This window comes from Giraffa tippelskirchi, chromosome 5 (genome assembly GCF_054371585.1).
Source record: "Giraffa tippelskirchi isolate mGirTip1 chromosome 5, T2T-mGirTip1v1.2.pri, whole genome shotgun sequence".
Lineage (NCBI taxonomy): Eukaryota > Metazoa > Chordata > Mammalia > Artiodactyla > Giraffidae > Giraffa > Giraffa tippelskirchi.
The window spans coordinates 52,194,494-52,219,796 of record NC_137279.1 but is presented as its reverse complement, the minus strand read 5'-3'; positions in this window follow the sequence as shown (position 1 = coordinate 52,219,796).

Genomic DNA, 25,303 nt, shown 5'->3' with positions numbered 1-25,303 from the left:
AGAGAAAAGACAATGTTCCTGGAGAAAAAGAAAGGTTTCATTAGATAGAGGATGGAACCTGTGAGTGGAAGGGTTGGACTCCAGAGCTTTCTTTCAGAAGCTAGAAACAGTGAGCAGTCATGTGTGAATACCTAATGGAGACTCTGGAGACTGGACAGGAGTTGGAGAACCCACAAGGCTCCCATGGACTTATTAACTCCCAGCTGTGATGTCAGGAAGCCAATGTTGGCCCCAGACTCTATGTGGCCAAGGGTCTTGTCATTTAAGTCCTCTTTGTACTTGCAGGAGAGTTTGGAGGTGCTAGAGGATCAGTGGAAGGATCAAATTTGCCAAGTTGACATCCAGGACTACATTTACAGGATATACCCAGGATATAACTATAACCCCTAGGTTGTGTGCCCACACCAGTCCACAGCCTGTTAGGAACCTGGCTACACAGCAGGAGGCGACCAGCGGGTGAGCAAAGAAAGAAGCTTCTGCGGCTCAAGTTCAGGCCTGCATTACTATCTGAACTCCCCCCACCCCTGCCGTCCAGGGAAAAGTTGTCTTCCATGAAACCAGTCGCTGCTGCTGAAAAGGTCGGGGACCGCTGCCCTGGCTGATAGTAAGGAAAACCTTCACTCAGTGTAATACAGTTCTTGACAAGATGGATTTGAAAGCTAAAAACAAATTCTATCATAAACCACCAAATAATGCCCTGCTCCAGTGTCTCCTTCTGTATCTGTTATATTTTCACCATCCCTTATAAAAGGCTAGTGTCATACTTTCTCCTTAGAATTTAGCAGTAGGAAGTTTCATCCTTCCTAAAGACCTTGTAGGCTTCCTGTGACAACCATGGAAATACGCCACTTGGATCTCCCTCTAAGAAAGGACTTGCCAGTCAGCTCTGAGGTGTGCAGCCAGCTGTCAGCCTCTGGTGGCAATGTTTGAGCTAATGTCACACTCTTCCCAAGCAGCCCCCAGCCAATGACAGAGAAAGGTGAGGGCCCCAGGAAATGACTCTTTGTGTCCAACCTGGGACTCTACTAAAGACACTTTTCGCCAGAGCTCCCCTTTGGCCTGGCCAAGATTTCCTTGGAGATGCACAGCAGTTGAAGGCATTTGCTATCCCTTTCTCCTTCCTCCCCCAGTCCTCTCCCTATCATAGCCCTCACAATGGGGAGGCTTACTCCTGCTCCTTCCTCCCTTTGTCTTTCATAAGAATCACTCCCAATAAACCTCTTGCACTTCTAACTTCATCTTAGAATCTGCTTCCCAGAATGATCCAACTGACACACTAACAAAATCATGACTCCCATGATTTCTTGGAATCTAGGTAAACTCCAATACTTTGGCCACCTGATGCGAAGAACTGACTCATTTGAAAAGACCCTGATGTTGGGAAAGATTGAAGAAGGGAGGAGAAGGGGACGACAGAGGACGAGATGGTTGGATGGCATCACCGACTCAATGGACATGAGTTTGAGTAAACTCTGGGAGTTGGTGATGGACAGGGAGGCCTGGCGTGCTGCAGTCCACGGGGTCACAAAGAGTCGGACATGACTGAGAGACTGAACTGAACTGAACTGAGTTATACTTAAAAAAATATTTACATTTATTTATTTATTTGGCTGTGTTGGGCCTTAGTTGTGGCACAAAGGATCTTCTCTGCATCATGTAGGATCTTTTGTTGAGGTGCACGGACTCTCTAAATATGGTGATGTGGGCTCAGTTGTGGGCTTAATGCGCGATGTAGTTGCAGTGTGTGGGCTTAGTTGCTGCACAGTATGTGGGATCTTAGTTCCCCAACCAGGGATCGAACTTGCATCACCTGCATTGCAAGGCAGATTCCTAACCACTGGACTACCAGGAAAGTCCCACTAATTATACTTTTAATAATATCATTCCAAGTCAGCAACGCTGAGACTGTGTTTTGCAGAACAATGTTATACTCGAGCTAGTGGTGCAGCCACTGTGGAAAACAGTATAGAGGTCCTCAAAAAACTAAAAATAGAACTACCATGTGATCTGACAACTCCACTCCTGGGTCTACATCCGAAGAAAATAAAAGGACTAATTTGAAAAGGTGCACAACACCCCAGGTTCATGCGTGCACGTGTGCTAAGTTGCTTCAGTTGTGTCCAACTCTGTGCCACCCTATGGACTGCAGCCTGCCAGGCTCCTCTTTCCATGGGATTCTCCAGGCAAGAATACTGGAGTGGGTAGCCATCCCCTTCTCCAGGGATCTTCCTGACCCAGGGGTTGAACCCAGGTCTCCTGCATTGCAGGCAGATTCTTTACCATCTGAGTGACCAGGGAAACTCATGTTCATAGCAGCATTATTTATAGTAGTCAAGATATGGGAGCAACTTCAGAGTTCATCACCAGATGAATGGGTAACAAAGAGGTGGTATGTATATATATATATATATATATATATGTATACATATATACATATACATATATGTATACATATGTATATGGTAAGAGTGAATATGTATACATATATGTATATGTATACATATACATATATACATATACATATACATACAAGGAATACTAATCAGTCATCAAAAAAGAATGAAATCTTGCCATTTGCAGCAACATGGATGGACTTGGAGGGAATTCTGTTAAGTGAAATGAATCAATAAAAAGAAATACTGCATGGTATCACATATGTGGGATCTGAAAAAAAAAGAAAGAACATAACAGAAACAGACTCACAGATATAGAGAAAACACTGGTAATTATCAGGGAGGAAAACAAGATAGGGGTAAGGGATTAAGGATTACAAACTGCTATGTATAAAATAATTAGGCTACAAGGATATATTGCACAACAAAGGGAATATAACCAACATTTTATAATAACTTTAAATGGTATACAATCTATAAAAATTTTGAATCATGTTGTACATCTGAAACTAATATAATATCGTAAACCAACTATATCTCTGTAAAAAATTTTCTTTTCCAATTCTTTGTTGCTAGCATATATTTAAAAATATGATTAATTTTTTATATTGACTTTCTATTCAGTGTTGTAGTTAAATCCACTTGTTAATTCTATTAATTCTAATTAATCTAGTTCTAATTAATTCTAATTCTAATTGTGGATTGTTTTGAACTTTTGACGTATACAACGACAGCTGCTAATAGAGGTAATTTTACTTCTTTTCTGAACAGTCTTCATTTTTCTTTCGTTTGCCTTATGGTATAAAGTTAAATGGAAGTGGTGACAGTGGGTATCCTTGTCTTTTTCTCCAGAATAATGGTAGAAAGTGCTTTGATGATAAAAGCACTATTATTTTGTAAGGTAAAGTAATTGCATTGGACCCCACACAATCCCATCTTCCCTGCACCAAGAGAGCAATCCAATCAGCATTGTTGGGTCTTGCCAAACACTGCATTAGCCTCTTGGATATAGCTAGGGCCTTCATCTCTCAGCAAGGAAGGAAAAGGAAGATACTGTTACCACTGTATAAATGGAGAAACTGGGTCACAGCATTAAATCAAAGCAGAACTAGGGCCAGAATCTCGCTGCCTATCACTGTCCAGTCCCCTGGGCCAGGCTGTCTGGAGACATAAATGGGTAGAACTGGGCTGGGCTGGTGCTTGACCTCAGGCCTAAATGTTCAGTTTTGTGATCAGGAATTTTGAGTTGAAATGGTTTTGTTTTCTGTGACAGTCACCATTTCAGAGACTCTCAAAACCCAGCACTCTGCCCAGGAGCACCGGGAAGAATGCAAACACAGCTCTGCCTCTCTGGCCCCATTTGTAGGATGGGCACATCAGTCCTTGGCGTGCATCCTTCACAGTGATTTTGGCCATCAGATCTGAAAAAGGGCTTCAGACTGGTCCTTGGCTGAACTCAGAGCAAATTCGTTTGTACTGTAATGGTGCTCATATCTTTGCTTCCATGTGATTTCATCACTTTGCTCACAATATTTAGTAACAGTCAGACATCACATCATTGGTGCCTTTCTTGAGCATCACCACTGGCCCCACTCATGATGCTGGCTGTTGATTTTAGACTAGCAAGTTGAGCTAAGAGAGACTGACCCTGCGTTTACACTTTCTGTCCATTTCTAGACTAAATCGAGAGCATGTCTGAGTCATTCACCTTATCATCTTTCAGCTCTACCTTTGATCTTGTTGCTTCTTACCACTCCCAGGGCTAGGACCCAGTCTTCTCTCCCCAGGGTGCTTGTAGAGCTGCCCAACATTTGCTGTCATTTCTCCTCCACACAGCCAGTGTGAGCGATCAGTCTCAAAATCCTGGAATTGTCTCCCACTGCAGAGTGAGCACAACTTCCTCCCAGAACCCACCAGGTCCTGCAGGAAAGTGCCTCCTCTGTTCTGTGCCAGATCATATCTCCCCATGCAATGACAGTCTGCTGGCCTCTCTGCTCTCCCCCAAATAGTCCACACTCCCATCTGAGCAGTTGCTGTTTTATCTGCCCGGTTCAATGCTCTTCCCAGACACTCACCCAAAGGGCTCACCCTCCCAGGTCTGTCTGCTCAACAGTCACCTCATCACCACCTTATTTAAAATAACTCTTCTAATCACTCTATATCAATATCTATGTTTTCTGAGTTTATTTTCATCACAGTGAGTATGCTTACTTGTTCTATTGATCACTGTATGTTGCCCTATTTTAGATTATATACTCCTTGAGGTCAGGCTTCCCTGATAGTTCGTTTGGTAAAGAATCCACCTGCAGTGTGGGAGACCTGGGTTCGATCCCTGGGTTGGAAAGATCTCCTGGAGGAGGGAAAGGCTACCCACTCCAATATTCTGGCCTGGAGAATTCCGTGAACTGTAGAGTCCATGGGGTCACAAAGAGTCGAACATGACTGAGCGACTTTCACTCACTCACTCCTTGAGATCAGGGATGTGTCTGCTTGATTGTAACTCTGAGTATACAGAACAGGGCTTATCATAAGTGCTTAATAGATGAGTCTTGAATGAATGGATGATGAATCACGGATAATGTTCCACGCTGGCAATTTCTAGTCCTGGTTCAGGCAAGGAGTTTGTGTTAAAGGAGATCAAGTGACAGATGTCCCAGCTAAGAAGCAGAGCTGAGCCTAGGAGGCTCCACGGTGGTTGGTGGCTTGGAAAATAAGGTCAGCAGACAGCTGGTCGCTGAACTCAGGAAGGCAGATCTGTATTGTACTGAGTTGTGTACTTGTCTCCTTATTACAAGTTTCTTGAGGACCAAGCCTGTGTTTCATTCATCTTTTTATCCTCAGCACCAAATACAGTACCTGCCACAGAGAGGATGCTCCATAAATATTTCTTGAGTGAACAAAAGATTGACTGAATGAGCAACTAGTGTTTCCTGGGCAATACCAATTTTGTGGAATGAATTGTGTCTGCCTCCCCCAAACACAGGTTGAATTCCTAACCCCTAGTTCTTCAGAATGTGACTATGTTTGGAGACAGGGCATTTACAAAGGTGATTAAAGTAAAATGCGGTAATTAGGGTGGACCCTAATGCATGATGACGAATGTCCTTATAATGAAATTAGGACATAGATATATACAGAGGGAAGACTGTGCGAAGACACAAGGAGTGTTCAGTGGTTAAGAATTTACCTTCAAATGCAGGGGACATGGGTTTCATCCCCAGTCCGAGAGCGAAGATCCCACGTGCAACTAAACCCACACACTGCAACTCAGACCCAACACAGCCAAATAAATAAATACTAAAAAAAAAAGAGTTCACATCCTTAAAAAAAATAAAATAAAAAGACACAAGGAGAAGACAGTCGTCTACAAGCCAAGGAGGTCTCAGAAGAATCCAGCCCTACTGACACCTTGATCTTGGACTCTGGCCTCCAAAACTGTGAGAGAATGTATTTCTGTTGTTTACCGTACCCAGTCTGCTGTGTTTGGTTATGGCAGCCCAAGCAGACTAACACACCAGTCTAGGCATAAAATAGTTCACAGTCACAAAGCATAATTTCTCCACATTCATCCCACCCCAAATTGTCCTCCAGTTGCCCAGAATCTCTCAGGAGTCTAAACAGATGTCTCCCCTGGCTCTAGCCTCCTGAACCGATGGCCATCTACCCTCCTACCTGTTGTGATGTATGTTTCACATCTCAGCCGACCTTGAAGCCGCATGAATTGAGGAGACTGGCTAGGCTGCTGCTGCCACCCCATTGCTCACCAGGCCTGGCTGGGGGCTACTGGTGCCAATGGGGAGGGCCCAGTACAGCTGGCCTTTGCTGCTGTCATGTTGATGATGGCTGGTGGCTGCCAAGGCCATGGATGTCGCCACCACGTACACTGGTGCTTTTACACTTTGATGCCTCATATTTGGGGGACCTGGCCTAGACCCCAGGGTGATTCCATGGGTCCACAACAGAGCCCAGTGAGCATCAGATTCTGTGCTGAAGACAGATCCAACCCTCTCCTCCAATCCTGGGTCATTGATAGTCTTTATTAGTTATTTAAATTTTGTTCTTGTTTAAAAACATTCAAATATGAGAGATAAAGCTAAAGTCCCCCCCTTCCTTTGACTTCTACCAACCCTACCTTCTTCCTAGGGAGACTCACTGTAGTTAGATCTTTTTCTCTGCATTCACTCACACACCTAACAGAAATAAGCAATTTTTAAAAATGTTTTTATTTATTTTTGGCTGTACAGGGTCTTCGTTGCTGTGTGGGCTTTTCTCTAGTTGTGGTGCATGGGCTTCTCATTGTGGTGGCCTCTCTTGTTGCGGAGCATGGATTCTAGGGTGTGCGGGCTGCAGTAGTTGCAGCACGTGGGCTCAGTAGTTGTGGCTCCTGGGCTCTAGAGAACAGGCTCAGTAGTTGCGGTGCATGGGCTTAGTTGCTCTGTGGCATGTGTGATCTTCTCAGGATTGGCAGGCGGGTTCTTTACCACTGAGCCACCAGGGAAGCCCTGCAATTTTGGTTAATAAGAGTTTTAATGCAAATGGGCTACTACTATTATTTTGTAATTGGCTTTTTGTTACCTAAGACTATACTTAAGAGGTATTTTCATGTTAGTAAAACGGAAAACAACAAAGGATAGTATGGATGTACTATGATTTAACCATTACTTTTTTTTTAGTGGTCCTGGTTTCTAGTTTTTCTAGTTTCTCTTATTGCAAACAATGTTTCATGAAACAACTTTGCATGTGGGTTCATGTGTTATTATTTCTTTAAGATTTCACACCTTCAAGTGAAATTTCTGCATCTAAGGTAGTGCTGGCCAATAGAATATTTTACAATGATATAACTCTTCTATTCCATGTTGTCCAAAATGGTAGACACTTGCTAACATTTAACTCTTGAGCACTTGACATGTAGTTAGTGCAACTGAGGAAGTGAAATTGTGATTGTGTTTGTTGTTGTCCACTCAGTCATGTCCAACTCTTTGTGACCGCATGGACTGCAACACGCCAGGCCTCCCTGTCCTTCACCATCTCCTGGAGCTTGCTCAAACTCATGTCCATTCAGTCAGTGATGCCATTCAAACATCTCATCCTCTTCATTCCCTTCTCCTATTGCCTTAAGTCTTTCCCAGCATTAGGGTCGTTTCCAATGAGTCAATTCTTCGATTCAGATGGCCAAAGTACTGGAGCTTCAGCTTCAGCATAAGTCCTTCCAATGAATATTCAGGACTGATTTCCTTTAACATTGACTGGTTTGATCTCCTTGCAGTCCAAGGGACTCTCAAGAGTCTTCTCCAACACCACAGTTCAAAAGCATCAATTTTTTGGTGCTGAGCCTCCTTTATGGTCATCCATACATGACTACTGGAAAAACCATAGCTTTGACTAGACGGACCTTTGTTGGCAAAGTAATGTCTCTGCTTTTTAATGTGCTGTCTAGGTTGGCCACAGCTTTTCCTCCAAGGAGCAGTTCAGTTCAGTCACTCAGTCATGTCCGACTCTTTGCAACCCCATGAACCGCAGCGTGCCAGGCCTCCCTGTCCATCACCAACTCCCTGAGTCCACCCAAACCCATGTCCATCGAGTCGGTGATGCCATCCAGCCATCTCATCCTCTGTCGTCGCCTTCTCCTCCTGCCCTCAATCTTTCCCAGCATCAGGGTTTTTTTCCAATGGGTCAGCTCTTCGCATGAGGTGGCCAAAGTATTGGAGTTTCAGCTTCAACATCAGTCCTTCCAATGAACATCCAGGCCTGATCTCCTTTAGGATGGACTGGTTAGATCTCCTTGCAGTCCAAGGGACTCTCAAGAGTCTTCTCCAACACCACAGTTCAAAAGCATCAATTCTTCGGCGCTCAGCTTTCTTTATAGTCCAACTCTCACATCCATACACGACCACTGGAAAAACCATAGCCTTGACTAGATGGACCTTTGTTGGCAAAGTAATGTCTCTGCTTTTTAATATGCTATCTAGGTTGGTCATAACTTTCCTTCCAAGGAGTAAGCGTCTTTTAATTTCATGGCTGCAATCACCATCTGCAGTGATTTTGGAGCCCAAAAAAATAAAGTCTGACACTGTTTCCACTGTTTCCCCATCTATCTGCCATGAAGTGATGGGACCAGATGCTATGATCTTAGTTTTCTGAATGTTGAGCTTTAAGCCAACTTTTTCACTCTCCTCTTTCACATTCATCAAGAGGCTCTTTAGTTCTTCTTCACTTTCTGCCATAAGAGTGGTGTCATCTGCATATCTGAGGTTATTGATATTTCTCCCTGCAATCTTGATTCCAGATTGTGCTTCATCCAGCCCAGCGTTTCTCATGATGTACTCTGCATATAAGTTAAATAAGTAGGGTGACAATATACAGCCTTGATGTACTCCTTTTCCTATTTGGAACCAGTCTGTTGTTCCATGTCCAGTTCTAACTGTTGCTTCCAGACCTGCATACAGGTTTCTCAAGAGGCAGGTCAGGTGGTCTAGTATTCCCATCTCTTTCAGGATTTTCCACGGTTTATTGTGATCCACACAGTCAAAGGCTTTGACATAGTCAATAAAGCAGAAATAGATGTTTTTCTGGAACTCTCTTGCTTTTTCGATGATCCAGCATATGTTGGCAATTTGATCTCTGGTTCCTCTGCCTTTTCTAAAACCAGCTTGAACATCTGGAAGTTCATGGTTCACGTATTTCTGAAGCCTGTCTTGGAGAATTTTCAGCATTACTTTACTAGCGTGTGAGATGAGTGCAATTGTGTTGTAGTTTGAGCATTCTTTGGCATTGTCTTTCTTTGGGATTGGAATGAAAAGTGACCTTTTCCAGTCCTGTGGCCACTGCTGAGTTTTCCATATTTGCCGGCATATTGAGTGCAGCACTTTCACAGCGTCATCTTTCAGGATTTGAAATAGCTCAACTGGAATTCCAGCACCTCCACTAGCTTTGTTCGTAGTGATGCTTCCTAAGGCCCACTTGACTTCACATTCTAGGATGTCTGTCTCTAGGTGAGTGATCACACCATCGTGATTGTCTGGGTCATGAAGAAATATTTTGTACAATTCTTCTATATATTCTTACCACCTCTTCTTAATATCTTCTGCTTCTGTTAGGTCCCTACCATTTCTGTCCTTTATTGAGCCTATCTTTGTATGAAATGTTCCCTTGGGATCTCTAATTTTCTTGAAAAGATCTCTAGTCTTTCCCATTCTATTGTTTTCCTCTATTTCTTTGCATTGATCGCTGAGGAAGGCTTTCTTATCTCTCCTTGCTATTCTTTGGAACTCTGCATTCAAATGCGTATATCTTTCCTTTTCTCCTTTGCTTTTCGCTGCCTACAAGTGTCTTTTAATTTCATGGCTGCAGTCAGCATCTGTAGTGCTTTTGGAGTTTAAGAAAATAAAGTCTGTCACTGTTTCCATTATTTCCCCATCTATTTGCAATGAAGTGTTGGGCTTCCCAGGTGGCGCTAATGGTAAAGAACCTGCCTGCCAATGCAGGAGACATAAGAGATGTGGGTTTGATCCCTGGGTGGGGAAGATCCCCTGGAGGAGGGCACTGCAACCCACTCCAGGCTTCTTGTCTGAAGAATCCTCATGGACAGAATAGCCTGGCAGGCTACAGTCCATAGGGTCACAAAGAATTGGACATAACTGAAGCAACTTAGCATGATGGGACTGGATGCCATGATCTTAGTTTTTTCAATGTTGAGTTTTAAGCTGGCTTTTTCACTCTCCTCTTTCACCTTCATCAAGAGGCTCTTTAGTTCCTCTTCGCTTTCTACCATAAGGGTCGTGTCATCTGCATATCTGAGGTTATTGATATTTCTCCCGGCAATCTTGACTCCAGCTTGTGCTTCATCCAGCCTGGGATTTTGCATGATGTACTCTGCATATAAGTTAAATAAGCAAGGTGACAATATACAGCCTTGACGTACTCCTTTTCCTATTTGGAACCAGTCTGTTGTTCCATGTCCAGTTCTAACTGTTGCTTCTTGATCTGCATACAGATTTCTTAGGAGGCAGGTAAGGTGGTCTGGTATTTCCATCTCTTTAAGAATTTTCCACAGTTTGTTGTGATCCACATAGTCAAAGGCTTTAATGTAGTCAATGAAGCAGAAGTAGATGTTTTTCTGGAATTCTTTTGCTTTTACTATGATCCAACGGATGTTGGCAATTTGATCTCTGGTTTCTCTCCTTTTTCTAAATCCAGCTTGAACATCTGGAAGTTCTTGGTTCATGTACTGTTGAAGCCTAGCTTGGAGAATTTTGAGCATTACTTTGCTAGCGTGTGAAATGAGTGCAGTTGGGGGGTAGTTTGAACATTCTTTGGCACTCCCTTTCTTTGGGATTGGATGTTAATTAATTAACATTTAAATTTAGACAAGCACACATAGCTGGTGGCTTTTGTATATTGGATAACATAGGTCTAAGCCAGCATATGCCTTAAATTTCAATAAATTCAATCAAACTGTTCTCCAAGAGGTCTGTGTGACCACACATTCTTACAAACCGTGCCTGTTTTCTGACAGCCTCACCAACACTTTTTATTAAAAAAAAAAAAAGCTTGTTGAAGTATAGTTGCTTTACAATGTTGCTTATTTTCTGCTGTACAGCAAAGTGAATCAGCCATACTTATACATATACCCTCGCTTTTTCGCATTTTCTTCTCACTGAGGTCACACAGCATTTAGTAGAATTCCCTGTGCTCTACAGCAGGTTCTTGTTAGTTATCTCTTTTAGACATACCAGTGTATATATGTCAATCCCAGTCTACCAATTCACCACACCCTTTCTTCCCCTACTTGGTATCCACACGTTTGCTCTCCATATCTGTGTCTCTATTTCTGCTTTGCAATAGGTTCAACTGTACCGTTTTTCTAGATTCCACACGTATAATTTAATTTCTAATATTTGCTTTTCTCTTTCTGACTTACTTCCCTCTGTATGACAGTCTCTAGGTCCATCCACGTCCTACAGATGGCACAATTTTGTTCCTTTTATGTCTGAGTAATATTCCTTTGCATATACGTGCCACACTTTCTTTATCCATTCCTGTGTCGATGGACATTTAGGTTGCTGTCACCAACACTTTTTAATCTTTATTAACTGATGAATAGCAGAAAGTAACTGGGAGATTAAATTCCTTTTGTGTTGTACACATTTTTGTGTATTAATCAGCCATTTGTATTGCCTCTTCTGTGCTCATCTATTCATATCCTTTGTTTTTATGCTACTGGATTGGCTTTCTCATATTGATTTTGTGGAGCACTTCCTGTCTTCTGGGTATTCATATGCTCCTGCTATATACATAGTAGATATTTTCCATCTACAGTAGAACTAGGTCTGCCCCTCACTGCGCATCATCACAAAGAGGCCAAGGAGTAGGGATCCTGGATTAGGGAACAAATCAGTGAGCCTGCCCTCAACAAGAGACTAACATGGGTGTCTTTGTGGCCTATTTGTCAGAATCCTGGATGGCCTGTCCTCTTGTTCTCCCAGAGCTTTGCAGCCCAACCTGAGCTCTGAGTGACTCAGTCAACTGAGCCTCAAGTAGAGCCCTGCGGCAAATGAATAAATGAGGACGAGCACTGTGACAATGTGTGCCATCCGCGATGCTGTGGGTTGTCCCATTGGACGCTGCCTCTGTCGGCCGAGCACCCTGGAGCAAGGGGTGCTGGGCCATGCCTCTCGGCCCAGAACCCGGGAGACTCCAGCATGGGAGGGGGTGGATGACATGGCCTCAGAGGACCTTTCTAATCCCAACACGGAGTCCACACCCTTCCTTGCTTTGTCCCAGCAAAGTGCTGGGGTGACTGGTGGACTTGGACTTGTGTCAGATATGTGCTGTATGACCTTGGGAAGGTCTCTGAATCTGATTTTCCTCATCTGTGACCCAGGGATGCAAATCTACATGTGATCTGAGCATGTAGGGCCGTTGTGTAGTGTGTGTGAAATACTGGAACGGCAGCTTGTGAGCCCTGTCACGAGCTGTACGGGCGTCTGTCCCTCGATCTGGTTCACGTGCCAGGAGTCTGGCTGGGTTTCCGTGTAGGAGTCAAACAAGCTGGTGGTCAAGTGGTTAAGACTCTGTTCTGCCAATGCAGAGGGCGTGAGTTCGACCCCTGGTCAGAAAACTAAGATCCCACATGCCCTTTGGCATGGCCAAAAGATAAATAATAATAAAGAGGCATCCGTATTTTAAAAAAGCAAGCTGGAGGCTCACCTTGCATGTTAGCCTGTCTGTTTGTATTTTCACAAGGGGTTCCTGAAAACTAAAGGGCCACCCTCCTTTTTGAGCTTGCCAGCGGCTCAGCAGAGATGGTGGACCCCTTTTCACAAGGCTGGCGCCGACTGCAGTGTGTGGCCTGTACATTTCCACCCCTGCTACTTAGGCACTAGGCTTCTCCCAGGAAGGTCAAGGGCAATTTCGTGGCCTCCCAGGGGATCGTGGGGGACCCACAGCAGGCAGTTTGGGGGGTCTGGAGGCAGGAGGAGGCCTGTCTCTCACTGACGAATGCTGTGTCTGGATATTTCTCAGAGTAGGAGAATATCTGTGTTCTTACTTCCTCTGACTCTCCAATCAAACCTCGTAGTCCCTTTAGCTTTCTCCTCACACCTCCCCAGGCAGCCTGGTCCTCATCCTTTTGCCCAGAGTGGAAATAAGATTCCTTTGTGGAGTCAGCCCTACTTTCAGCATGGACTGTGTTTGGTTTGAAGCCAGGGTCTGCCACTTACCAGATGGAGAACTCAGTCACCTTGCTTAACCTCTTCCCTCCTCAGTCTTCTCATCTCTGAAATGGATGTATTGATTCCTATGGCCCAGGATGGTTCTGAGCAGTCAATGCAATCCTTAATGCAAAACACCTAGCCAAGTGTTTGGCACTCAGAACTTGTTCATCTTTGTCTTGTTATTAATGTAATTATTAATGCATGACAAATGTTCATAATGAGTGGCTGATATGGAGATGAATAAAACATGGTCTCTGCTGTTTGGAGGCTGAATCTGGTTGGAGAAGAAACACAGGCATCTACTATTCAACTATGAACAGGAGGGAAATGGAGAATGACACTGGCTTTCCAGGGAGAGGGGCAGCTGTGTACAGAGGCACACATCTGGACAGTTGTAGATGTAGAATCTGGCTCTGGCTTATGTCATACTAGGCCCAGGCCCAGGGCTACTTCCCACCTGGGCAATAAAGCAGTAGGACCAGGCTGCCTGCCCTTTCCACTCCTCTCCTTATGACATACCCCAGAGCTCCTGGGGACACTCCTACTCTCACTGCCTCCACTGACACTGCCTCCAGCTTATCTCCAGAGCTGCCTTGCAGAATTTAGACCTTCACTCTGATCTGGCCTTCACCTCTTGGCTAGAGCTCTTGAAACAGAAACTGGAAGCGGAGCTGGTTCTTGACCCCCTACCCTAATCGCAACCCCTCAGCTACATGAGTCACCACCAACGGTCAGCTCTGCCCACCCCTGAGCCTTGGTTTATGCAGAAGCAGCAGGCTCTGCTTGTCTGGGTTGGGCGTCCAGATAGGCATGGCCCACTCCTGGGGCACACTGCTGTACTCACGTGGTGTGGGATGCATCTTTTGAGTTTCCACCCATCTCCTTGGAGGCATATGAGATTGGGGGCAAGCTGTGGATGGAAGAGTCTCTCAGCCTCACCCTCGTCATACAGACATAGGTTGCTCAGTCCTGCCACTCTAAAACGTCATTAAGAGAAGAAGCAATTGATGGACATTTAGGCTGTTTCCATGCTTTGCCTATTATGAACAGTACTGCTATGAACATAGGGGTGCCTATGTCTTTTTGAATTAGAGTTTTGTTCAGATATATGCCCAGGATGGGCTTCCTAGGTGGTGCTGGTTGTAAAGAATCCGCCTGTCAGTGCAGAAGACATCAGAGATGTCAGTTCAATCCCTTGGTAGGGAAGCTCCTCTGGAGGAGGAAATGGCAACTCACTCCAGTATTCTTGCCTGGAGAATCTCTTGGATAGAGGAGCCTGGTGGACTATAGTCCACTGGGTCTCAACAGAGTCAGACATGACTGAAGCAACTTAGCATACATGCCCAAGATGTCCATCGAAAGGTGAATGGATAAAGATGTGGTACATATACACAATGGAATACTACTCAGCCACAAAAAAGAATGAAATAATGTCATTTGCAGGAACATGGATGGACCTAGAGACTGTCAAACTAAGTGAAGTAAATCACACAGAGAAAGACCAATATCATATGATCACTAATATGTGAAATCTAAAGTATGACACAAACGAACTTATCTATTGGTAAAGAATCTGCCTGCAATGTGGGAGATCCGGGTTCAATCCCTGAGTTGGGAACATCCTCTGGAGAAGGGAAAGGCTACCCACTCCAGTATTCTGGCCTGGAGAATTTCATGATCTGTATAGTCCATGGGGTCACAAAGAGTTATACACGACTGAGTGACTTTCACTTTTCACAAAACAGAAATAGATTCATAGACACAGAGAAGAGACTTGTGGTTGCCAAGGGAAAGGAGAGGTGGGAGAGGGATGGATTGGGAGTTAGGGATTAGCAGATGCAAGCCATTATATAAAGAATGGATAAATAACAAGGCCCCACTGTATAGCACAGTGAACTCTAATATCCTGGGATGAACCATAGTGGAAAAGAATATTTAAAAGAATGTATATATGTGTATAACTGAGTCACTTTAGTATAACACAACATTGTAAATCAACTGTTCAGTTCAGTTCAGTCCCTCAGTCGTGTCTGACTCTTTGTAACTCCATGGACTGCAGCACGCCAGGCTTCCCTGTCCATCACCAACTCCTGGAGCTTGCTCAAACTCATGTCCATCGAGTCAGTGATGTCATCCAACCATCTCATCCTCTGTTGTCCCCTTCTCCTCCTGCCTTCAATCTTTCCCAGCATCAGGGTCTTTTCCAATGAGTTGATTTTTCACATCAGGTGGCCAAAGTATTGGAATTTAAGCTTCAGTATCAATCCTTCCAATGAGTATTCAGGACTTATTTCCTTTAGGAAGCATTGGTTTGATCTCCTTGCAGTCCAAGAGTCTTCTCCAACATCACAGTTTAAAAGCATCAGTTCTTCTGTGCTGAGCCTTCTTTATGGTTCGACTCTCACATCCATACATGACCACTGGAAAAACCATAGCTTTGACTAGACGGACCTTTGTTGGCAAAGTAATGTCTCTGCTTTTTAATATGCTGTCTAGGTTGGTCATAGCTTTTTTTCCAAAGAGCAAGCGTCTTTTAATTTCATGGCTGCAATCACCATCTGCAGTGATTTTGGAGCCCCCAAAATAAAGTCCATCACTGTTTCCATTGTTTCCCCATCTATTTTCCATGAAGTGATGGGATCAGATGCCATGATCTTAGTTTTCTGAAAGTTGAGTTTTAAGCCAGCTTTTTCACTCTCCTCTTTCACTTTCATCAAGAGGCTCTTCAGTTCCTATTTGTTTTCTGCCATAAGGGTGGTGTCATCTGCATATCTGAGGTTATTGATATTTCTCCTGGAAATCTTGATTCCAGCTTGTGCTTCATTCAGCCCAGCATTTTGCATGGTGTACTCTGCATATAAATTAAATAAGCAGGATGATAATATACAACCTTGATGTACCCCTTTCCCAATTTTGAACCAGTCTGTCATTTCATGTCCAGTTCTAACTGTTGCTTCTTGACCTGCATACAGATTTCTCAGAAAATAAGTAGTGCCTATAAGTGGCAGAAGGGTGCCAAGATTCAGCCCTGTCCCCTCTTCTGGCATCATTTACTTCTTGCTGAAGGGGAATCTGTGACATGAGAATGAGTGTGACCTGGACTAAATGAGGGAGATGAAGTTCCAAGGTGGCACAGAAGGGGACAATATTGAACATTAAGAAGCACTGAGGGACCTCCTTGGTGGTCCAGTGGTTAAGACTCCATGCTTACAATGCAGGGGCATGAGTTCGATCCCTGGTCACGGAACTAAGACCCCACATGCCACACCGAGCAGCCAAAAAGTAAAAAAAAAAAAAGAAGAAGAAGAAGCATTGAAGATTTTGTATAAAAAATAGAATTTCTATAAGTGATGATTTTTAGAAATCATTTACTCTTAGAAAGTCTGGCTAAGATCCAAGCATTGGCTAAAATCAACATCAGTCAATTAATGAACAGACTTGGAGGAACAAATGGAGAACTGTGACACCATTATCACCCTATTAGCCTTGCTAATTTCAGCACACTGAGTGCAGGGCACCAGCTTTAAGCACTGCCAACAGAGAAACTCTCTGTATAACCCCCTCAGATTTAACTTTGTTCAGGCTGTGGCTGAAATTTTATTTTTTAGAACAAGTTAATTATTGTAAAACTCTCCTTCTATTGAGTTAACAGACAGTGAATTAGAAGTAATTGAATTAAAAACACTTTTGAGTACAAAAACAGTGAGACTGATTAACTTAATTGTCTTGTGCTCACTGTTTTCAAGTCATTGGAAGCATGCTCTCTCCTTTTAATTAACCTTCTGGGTTTTTTTTAAAAGCTCTAAATCAGGCATTTATCAGCTCTTTGCTCATGAACAAATACCTTAGGAGACCCTGTAGGGCAGAGGCCAGATGATACTTAGGCAGGTCCCATCCATCTGAGTGTGAATGCTCTGGGGTCTGTCTGTGCATGTTATTGAGGATGCCCCACGGTGATTGTGTGTGCTGTGTATTTCCACACAGCCATGAGATGACTGTGATCAGTTTGTGGAGGTACAAACTGACAAGAAGGGCTGAACTCAGGAAAGGCCTACAGGGGCCTCCTCTTCATAAATTTGACAGTCTCACTGTCTGGCTCTCAGCCTCATATGCTCTGAAGCTTTGCCATCAGCACATCAAGAATGGCTCTGTCTCTTGAGTCAAAGTCACGTTAGCCAAACTCAGATGTATAGACCGGAATGACATCCTTAGCCATTCAAGGATCTGCTGAGTACTTTTGAACTGTGGTGTTGGAGAAGACTCTTGAGAGTCTCTTGGACTGCAAGGAGATCCAACCAGTCAATCCTAAAGGAAATCAATCCTGAATATTCATTGGAAGGACTGATGCTGTCCAATACTTTGGCCACCGGATGCAAAGAACTGACTCATTGGAAAAGACCCTGATGCTGGGAAAGATGGAAGGCAGGAGGAGAAGGGGACAACAGAGGATGAGATGGTTGGATGTCATCACTGACATGAGTTTGAGTAGGTTCCAGGAGTTGGTGATGGACAGGGAAGCCTGGCATGCTGCAGTCCATGGGGTCGCCAAGAGTCAGACACAACTGAGTGATTGAACTGATCTCTATAGCAAAGCTGCTTGGGAAGCTAAGTGACAGTTACAAAGTAGTCGTTAAGCCCGGCAGTTCCCAAGAAGGTAGGGCCATTTGATTTATCCTTCATCTCTAGCATTTAGCACATAGTAGGTGCTCAATAAATATTTGTTAAATCAGTGAATAAGTCCTCAAAGGGTGATTCAGATCTGAACAGCTAAGAAGGGAAGGATTTTGGTGATCTGAGGGTGATCAGGAAAGATTGTGCTGAGAAGGTAGGTAAAGGATGGGCAGATGTTGAGTAGGCAAAGAGGAAGAAGGGTATTCTTAGCATGGGAACCTTTAAGGTGACTGATAGAACAAGATCTCAAGATGTCATGAGAAATCAGTCTGGACAGACTGGGACCAGATGTGTGGGTTGGCATGTCCCTTAAAGGGCCCTACTTGTAGCCCCAAGAAAGATAGTCAAATTGTGAGGAACGGTTAAGTTACAGAAGACTGGTTGTCTCAATCCCATATACACCACCAGTGTCACTGGTCTGAAATGAGGTGGTGTGGCTGAAGGGTGATGTTGTCACTCAGCACCAAGTGACAAACACTGAACCAGCAGACACTCAAGGAGAGGCAGGGAGTGTGTAGGGTACAGGGGACAAAGTGTCCACTCTCCGGGCCCCACCATTCACGAGTTACTGGTCTACCTGCACTGAGTTAAAATCTTCAAAAACCAAACCGTGTGATGTTCAAAAGACCAGAAACCAGGCCTTCTTGGCTTGCCAACTGGAGCTGCCCAGACTTCATTCACCAGAAGTCTAGCTTTTCACAACAGTTTGTCACTGGAGCTTCCTGTCTGGCAAATGACAGTTTCAAGGATGGATGCGTCTTTCCTGATCATTAATAGATTTTCCTCTATCAAGTAGCTGGATTCTCCGAGATCAAGCCACAGGCAAAGGGTTATTCTAAAATTAATCAAAGGACTTACCTGGTGGTCCAGAGGTTAACACTCTGGGTTCCCAATGCAGGGGACCAGGAGTTCAATCCTTGGTCAGGGAACTAGATTCCAAGTGCCACAGCTAAGACCTGGTGCAGCCAAAAAAGGAAAAAAAAGTATGCTAAAAAAATTTAAAAATAAAGGTAATCAAAATAGTCTTTATTTGGTTCTAAAATAAGAAGCAGGCTACACCTCTGGGCTGATTTATCCCTTGCTCTGGGAGGATGACTTTGGTGAGTCCTCTTGTCATACCAGTGTAGCTGGGCCCCTGTTCATTGTTCTTGGGACAAACACTGGAAAAATGAACAGAGACAAGACCTGCCGCCTGGGTTGTTATGTTTCCATTTAAGAACGTAAAGGCTATGAGGAGAGATTTTTTGCAAGGAAGAAACTGGTCAGATGGCAAGCTTTTGGGGATCTCTGGAATAGTGGAGGGGAAATTAGAGAAGGGACTCCTTAAGTTGAGGATAAGATTGTCAGGGTTGAGGTTATAATTCCCCCAAACAAGGGCAACCATTAAGGGGCTCATTCACAAGCCTCGTTGTTCAGTATCACAAGCCCAGAAATGGATGTGGAGCTCACCTCTGAACCATACACATTTGCTGCTGAAAATCACAAAATTTTAGACTTTCCCTGCATGGGGGGCCTTCTGCAAGGTTGACGGCAGTCCAGTTCCTCCCCATCAGGCTTCGGCCTCTGCCCCTCCTAGCTCCCCGGCTTCCCAACTGCAGGCCAGTGTGGGGAGCTGGCTTTCCCAAATCTTCCTGGGACAGCACCACATGGATATCGGGTGCCTGTTTGTCTGTCTGCCCATCATCCTGGGGATGCAGACGACGGGGGCACTGTGAGGAGGGGAGGCAGGGGCAAAGGAAAGTTCTGAGGCCCCGCCAATTCCTTCCAGTCTTGTAAAATTCCAGGGCCAAGTCCAAGCTCCCAAAATAGAAGCTGACAGAGAGCTAACTTCCTGGCTTCAGAGGGGTCCCTGATGTGTGGAACCAAGCTGTTGGTCTGCAGGGTCCGGGAGGGTATGTGGGTGGGTGCAAGTGGAAAGGAGCCGGGTGACCGGAGGTGACCATGACCCTGGGGGACGGGCAGCACCTGGAATGTGACCTCAGCCGCAGGAGCTCAAGTGCTCTGCACCCCATCTTGGCAGTCACTTCTTTCCTTATAAAGACATAGTTTGCTTTTTTGTGGCCTTGGGAAGCCAGCAGATGACAATGCGATCACAGGCTCTGCAAGGTCCGGGTGACATGTCTTTGGCCCAGGGCAGCATATCTAGGGACGTGGGCACGGAGTGGATGCGCTGTGTCTACCGGCAGCCCACAAATGAGATGCGTGCCTGGGATACTGCCTCAGTTCTAAAGGCCACGGCTTCTTTATTCCACCATCATTAAAAGGCTCCGAGTTCATCAACAGTGTGTTAAAAATTTACAGCTCAACAATTAGCCTTTAATGTATATTTTTTTCCCTCACAATTTCTTAGGTTTAGGGAATGCTATTTTTGATGTCTTCATGGTCTCTTGTGAAGACATCAGACACAGTTAAATAAAAACAAGCCTCAGATTAAAAAATCAGGACAGCCCTGCAGAACCAATTTGCTTAATGTGATCGGATGGGAGATGAATTAACTTGAATCAACTGAGCATCGCCCAAATCTCCAGATGTGCTCTTGGATTTTGCAAATTGCTTGTGTGAGCAGGTGGTGCAGTGGTAAAGAATCCTGCCAATGCAGGAAACACAAGAGACGGGGGTTCAATCCCTGGGACTGGAAGATCCCCTGGAGTAGGAACTAGAACCCCACTTCAGTATTCTTGCCTGGAAAATTCCAGGGACAGAGGAGACTGGTGAGCTATACAGTCCACCAGTTGCAAAGAGTCGGACATGACTGAGCATGAGCAGAGAGGGATTGAGCAGGAGGCTCGCGCTTCTTCCTACGATGCCTTGGTTTCCTTCTTTGCCAGCTCTTCCTCTACACATGATTGGAGCTGAAACATCCTAAAAGAACTGAAACAAAGCAGTGGAAGAAACAAAATGTCCATGTGCAATCTTAACACTCAGTAAGTGCCTTCTGGTATTCAACTAGAATTCCCTCTAGGACTCTATTCATTTAAACTGTTGACTCTTTTGTCTTTTTAGCTTCTTTCCCCATACAGGTCATTACGGAGTATTGATAACAGTTTCCTGTGCTATATAGCAGGTTCTTATTAGTTATCTATTTTATATATAGTAATGTGTATATGTCAATCCCAATCTCCCAATTTATCCCTATCTCCCCTTAACTCCTGGTAACCATCAGTTTGTTTTCTACATCTGTACATCTATTTCTGTTTTTATAGATAAGTTCCTTTTAGATTCCACATATAAGCGATATCACGTGATATTTGTCTGTCTCCGACTTCATTCAGTATAACAATCTCTAGGTCCATCCTTGTTGCTGCAAATGGCTTTATGTCATTCTTTTTTATGGCTGAGTAATATTCCTTTGTATATATGTACTACATCTTCTTGATCCTCTGTTGATGGACATTTAGGTTGCTTCATGTCCTGGCTATTGTAAATAGTGCTGCTATGAACATTGGGGAATATATATCATTTCATATTATGGTTTTCTCCAAGTATACAGTGTTCTTGCCTGGAGAATCCCAGGGACAGCAGGGCTTGGTGGGCTGCCATCTATGGGATTGCACAGAGTCAGACATGACTGAAGCGACTTAGCAGCAGCCAGGTATATGCCCAAGAGTGGGATTACTGGATCATGTGGTATCTCTATTTTTAGTTTTTTAAGGAATCTCCATACTGTTCTTCATAGTGGTGGCACCAGTTTACATTCCCACCAACAATGTAGGAGAGTTCCCTTTTCTCCACACCTTCTCCAGCATTTATTGTTTGTAGTTTTTTTTTTTTTTTGATGCTAGCCATTCTGATTGGTGTAAGGTGACACTTCATTGTAGTTTTGATTTGCAAAGAGTGGATGTATGTATATGCATAATGATTCACTTTGCTGTACAGCAGAAACTAACACAACATTGTAAACCAACTATGGTGCTGGTGCTAAGTCACTTCAGTCGTGTCTGACTCTTTGCAACCCTATGGACTGTAGCCCACCAGGCTCCTCTGTCCATGGGGATTCTCCAGGCAAGAATACTGGAGTGGGTTGCCAAGCCCTCCTCTGGGGATCTTCCTGACCCAGGGATTGAACCTGCACCTCTTATGTCTCCTGCATTGGCAGGTGAGTTCTTTACCACTAGCGCCACCTGGGCTTTTTTGTAAATCCACTATAGTCCAATAAATATTTTTTTAATGTTATTTTCTAAATAAAAGGAAATAGTTTATATCAATTAAAAGAAACACCATTGAAAAGCGCACTCTCGGTAGCTAAGGGAGAGCTGAAAGATTGTCCCCCTCCCCGCACCCCGCCCCAGGATAGTGTTGGATTCCAGGGAACTGTTGCTGTTCCTTTTCTTGGTTCCCTTTTTATGCACAGACATGTGGGCTCAGGTTTCAACAAACGTGTCTGGGGTTGAACTGCATTGAGCACACACGTGTGCACAGTCACTGTACTGGGCAGAGTGCAGATTATTAAGACCCACTAAGGGGATGGGGTTCTCACTGGGTGAAGCCAGTCAGCTCCCAGGGACAGCTGGATCAGGCTTAGGACAGCTGGTTCCAAGGGAGATGACTTTCCCCAATGGAAACCAAGTCCCTTTGCCCCTTTTAAATCCAACCATTCTCAAGATTAAATATAACTTGCACTGTTAGCCTATGTATTTCTTCCAGTTGGCTCAAGACAGCTCATAAGCATTCAAGGGTATGGACAAGATGGTCCATGCACACTGAGGAGTTGAGTATTTTCTCCAGCTCAGAGTTCAGAGAAGCTGAGTGGCCCAGGTTCACTAGCTGATGTGGGCTGGGCTGGGATTGAATCTGGGCTGAGAGCAGAGTCCACACTGCTTCAGTACCCCTCCCTGGTCCTGAAGTGTTCCTCGGGCATCCAGGAGGGTCTCTAAGGGATCCTCTCCCTGGCCAAGTTTCCAAACTCCACAGTTCACTATCCAACCACAGCATAGCCTCCACAAATAGCCATTTTTGATAGGAGTGATGTTAACATATCAGGAGTTTATGTAATTATTATTGTTACTTTGGTCTTGACTTCCTCTTGCCAGACATGATGTCTAAACAGGAAAGACCAGCCTTCCTGTTTGGAGATCAGTGACTTCCAGAAGCATTTGGCCTGTAGGAGTTCCTCCCATCCCTCCTCCCCTTCATGTGGTTTCCAAAGATTCCTTTTCAGTCTTGAAGATGAGTGGGAAATGCCAATAATAGCCCCTGTGAAAGGAAGGAAAACCACAGTAGGCCAAATTAGTGGACACTGTTGTGGCCCAAGAGATGGGCTCTGCTATAGAAATCTCTCCCCTCCATTCTGCATCCACAGGGAGTAAGGATGGCTGGCCTGACCCTGGGCACACAGCACAACCAGAGGGTGGGTGGGGACAAGTGTCCTGGCACCCTGCGGCCTTCCATGGGCACTTGTGCCTCACGCAGTGTCTGCTGGTCATAGTTATGAACAGCAGGGTTGGGTGTGGACGAGGCCTCTTGGCTTGGGGTCCACCTTCTTGGTTCCAGGGAAGGTTGAGATCTGTCCCCCATGATCTCCACACCACAAAACCTGGGGCTGCATCCAGCAGTGTTAGTCGTTCAGTCGTGTCCAACTCTTTGCGACCCCGTGCACAGTAGCCCGCCAGGCTCCTCTGTCCATGGAATTCTCCAGGCTAGAATACTGGAGTGGGTAGCCATTTCCTTCTCCAGGGGATCTTCCCGATCCAAGGATCAAACCCAGGTCTCCTGCATTACAGGAAGTTTCTTTACTGTCTGAGCCACCAGGAAGCCCATGTCCGTCCATCCATCAGAGCAGCTATTACATAAAAGACATAAAAGACATCGCCTGCAGGAGAATCTCTGAAACTAGAATGAATAGAAGAGTTCTTGTCCCCAGATGGCCACGGACACCCAGGTTAGCTGGACACAAAGGCCAGGGCACAGGGACAAAGAGAAGTGGAATCGACCAATCTCAGGGCCCGAGGAGGTGCCAGGCGGCAGGCCCAGCCCAGAAGGCCACCTGTAGCCCCAAGGAGTCAGGGTCCGGCTCTGGCTCACAGGTACCTGTGGGATGGACCCTTCTCTTTCCCAGGAGCACCCCTGGGCCACTACAGTCTCCCTTCCAGGCGCTCCCAGCCTCCCTGGGTCCACAGGGGGATGGGTTGGGTGAGCAGGGCAGGGAGGGAGGGAAGGAGAGCCACTTGCCCTGGAATCCTGGAGATACGGAAGCTGGTCTTTGAGAGAGATGAGGTAATGTCTGTAACTGCTCTGCCGAGGAGATGGGACGTGCACAGCCACGCACCCTTCAGTCTCTCCCTCCAGCCCTCCCAGGCTTGCTTCTCCCTCTGGCCACCCCCCACACGCTAATCCTGCGGTAAAGCTGTGAGGGACCGAGAGCGAACAGGATCGATACCTGTGAGGCTTTCAGGAAAGAAACCTGGGGTTGCCTCCGTCAGAGCCGTGACCTTGCCCAGACATCTCCCTGCTCAGGCTGCCAGCACTGTGTCTCCCCCAGGGCCTGGGCCCCGTGAGGCCGGGGTGGGGAGGCGAGGAGGGAAGGTGGGAGGCCTGAGATGGGCACCGGCAGGCAGAAGGGCTGTGGAGCAGCCACAGAGGACGGGAGAGGCCCTAGCAGGAGGAGGAGGGCTGCAGGCTGGACTGAACTAGGACATGACATGACTGCAGAGGGGCCTGAGAGAAGGGAGTGGAAGCTTCTGCTCCATGGGGGTCTTAGCACTGAGTGGACCCGTCAGAGCTGCTATATAGCAGGGTGACTATACTCCCCGGGGGGGCGGTGGAAGCCAGAAGGCCTTCTGAAGGCTGGGTCTAGAACTGGCCTGGTCACTTCCACTGCCTTCTACTGGTCAAGGTAGGTCACAGAACCAGTTCAGAGTCGGGGGGCAGGGAGCAAGCCTCCACCTCTTGACAGTGGACAGCATGTGTGGACAGGCGGGGGAGCGGAGGCCAGAAGCCCTCTTTGGAGACTGTCTACACTCGGCATGAGGGTCACCAGGACTCAGGAAGTTCAATGCCTCTGCCCTTCCATGAGGGAGGGTGCAGCCCTGAGGGCCATGAACCTCTCCCCTGCTAGTTTTAGGGTCCTTTCAGCCCCTTTAAGAATCTGAGATTCCTTAAAGCTCTACCCTCCACCCCAGCCGCTGGCCCTGGGTGATTCCCAGGAGTGTGTGTGGCCAGTGGCCTTGATCCAGCAGCTGTGGTCCCCTCTTGCTTCCTCACACAGCTCCTCCCTCTCCTCACCAGTCAGTGATCAGTGACCAAGTTCTGGGTCATCCTGCCTCATGGGAAGAGAAGACCCTTCTGTGGAGCTTCAGAGGTGGAATTTGGACCAGCTGGTCAAAATTCCAGAGAGCAGATTTTGTATCAATCAAAGAATGAAGAGTGAGCTCTCAATGACAGAGCAGGCTGATTTATAAAGGAGGGAGCCTCCTGTCCCCAGAAGTATTCAAGCAGAGGCTGGATCAACCCTGCCAGAAAGACTAGAATAAATCCTAGACTAAAGGAGGTGCAATTCTCAAGATTCCTTGTACATTTAACCACCCT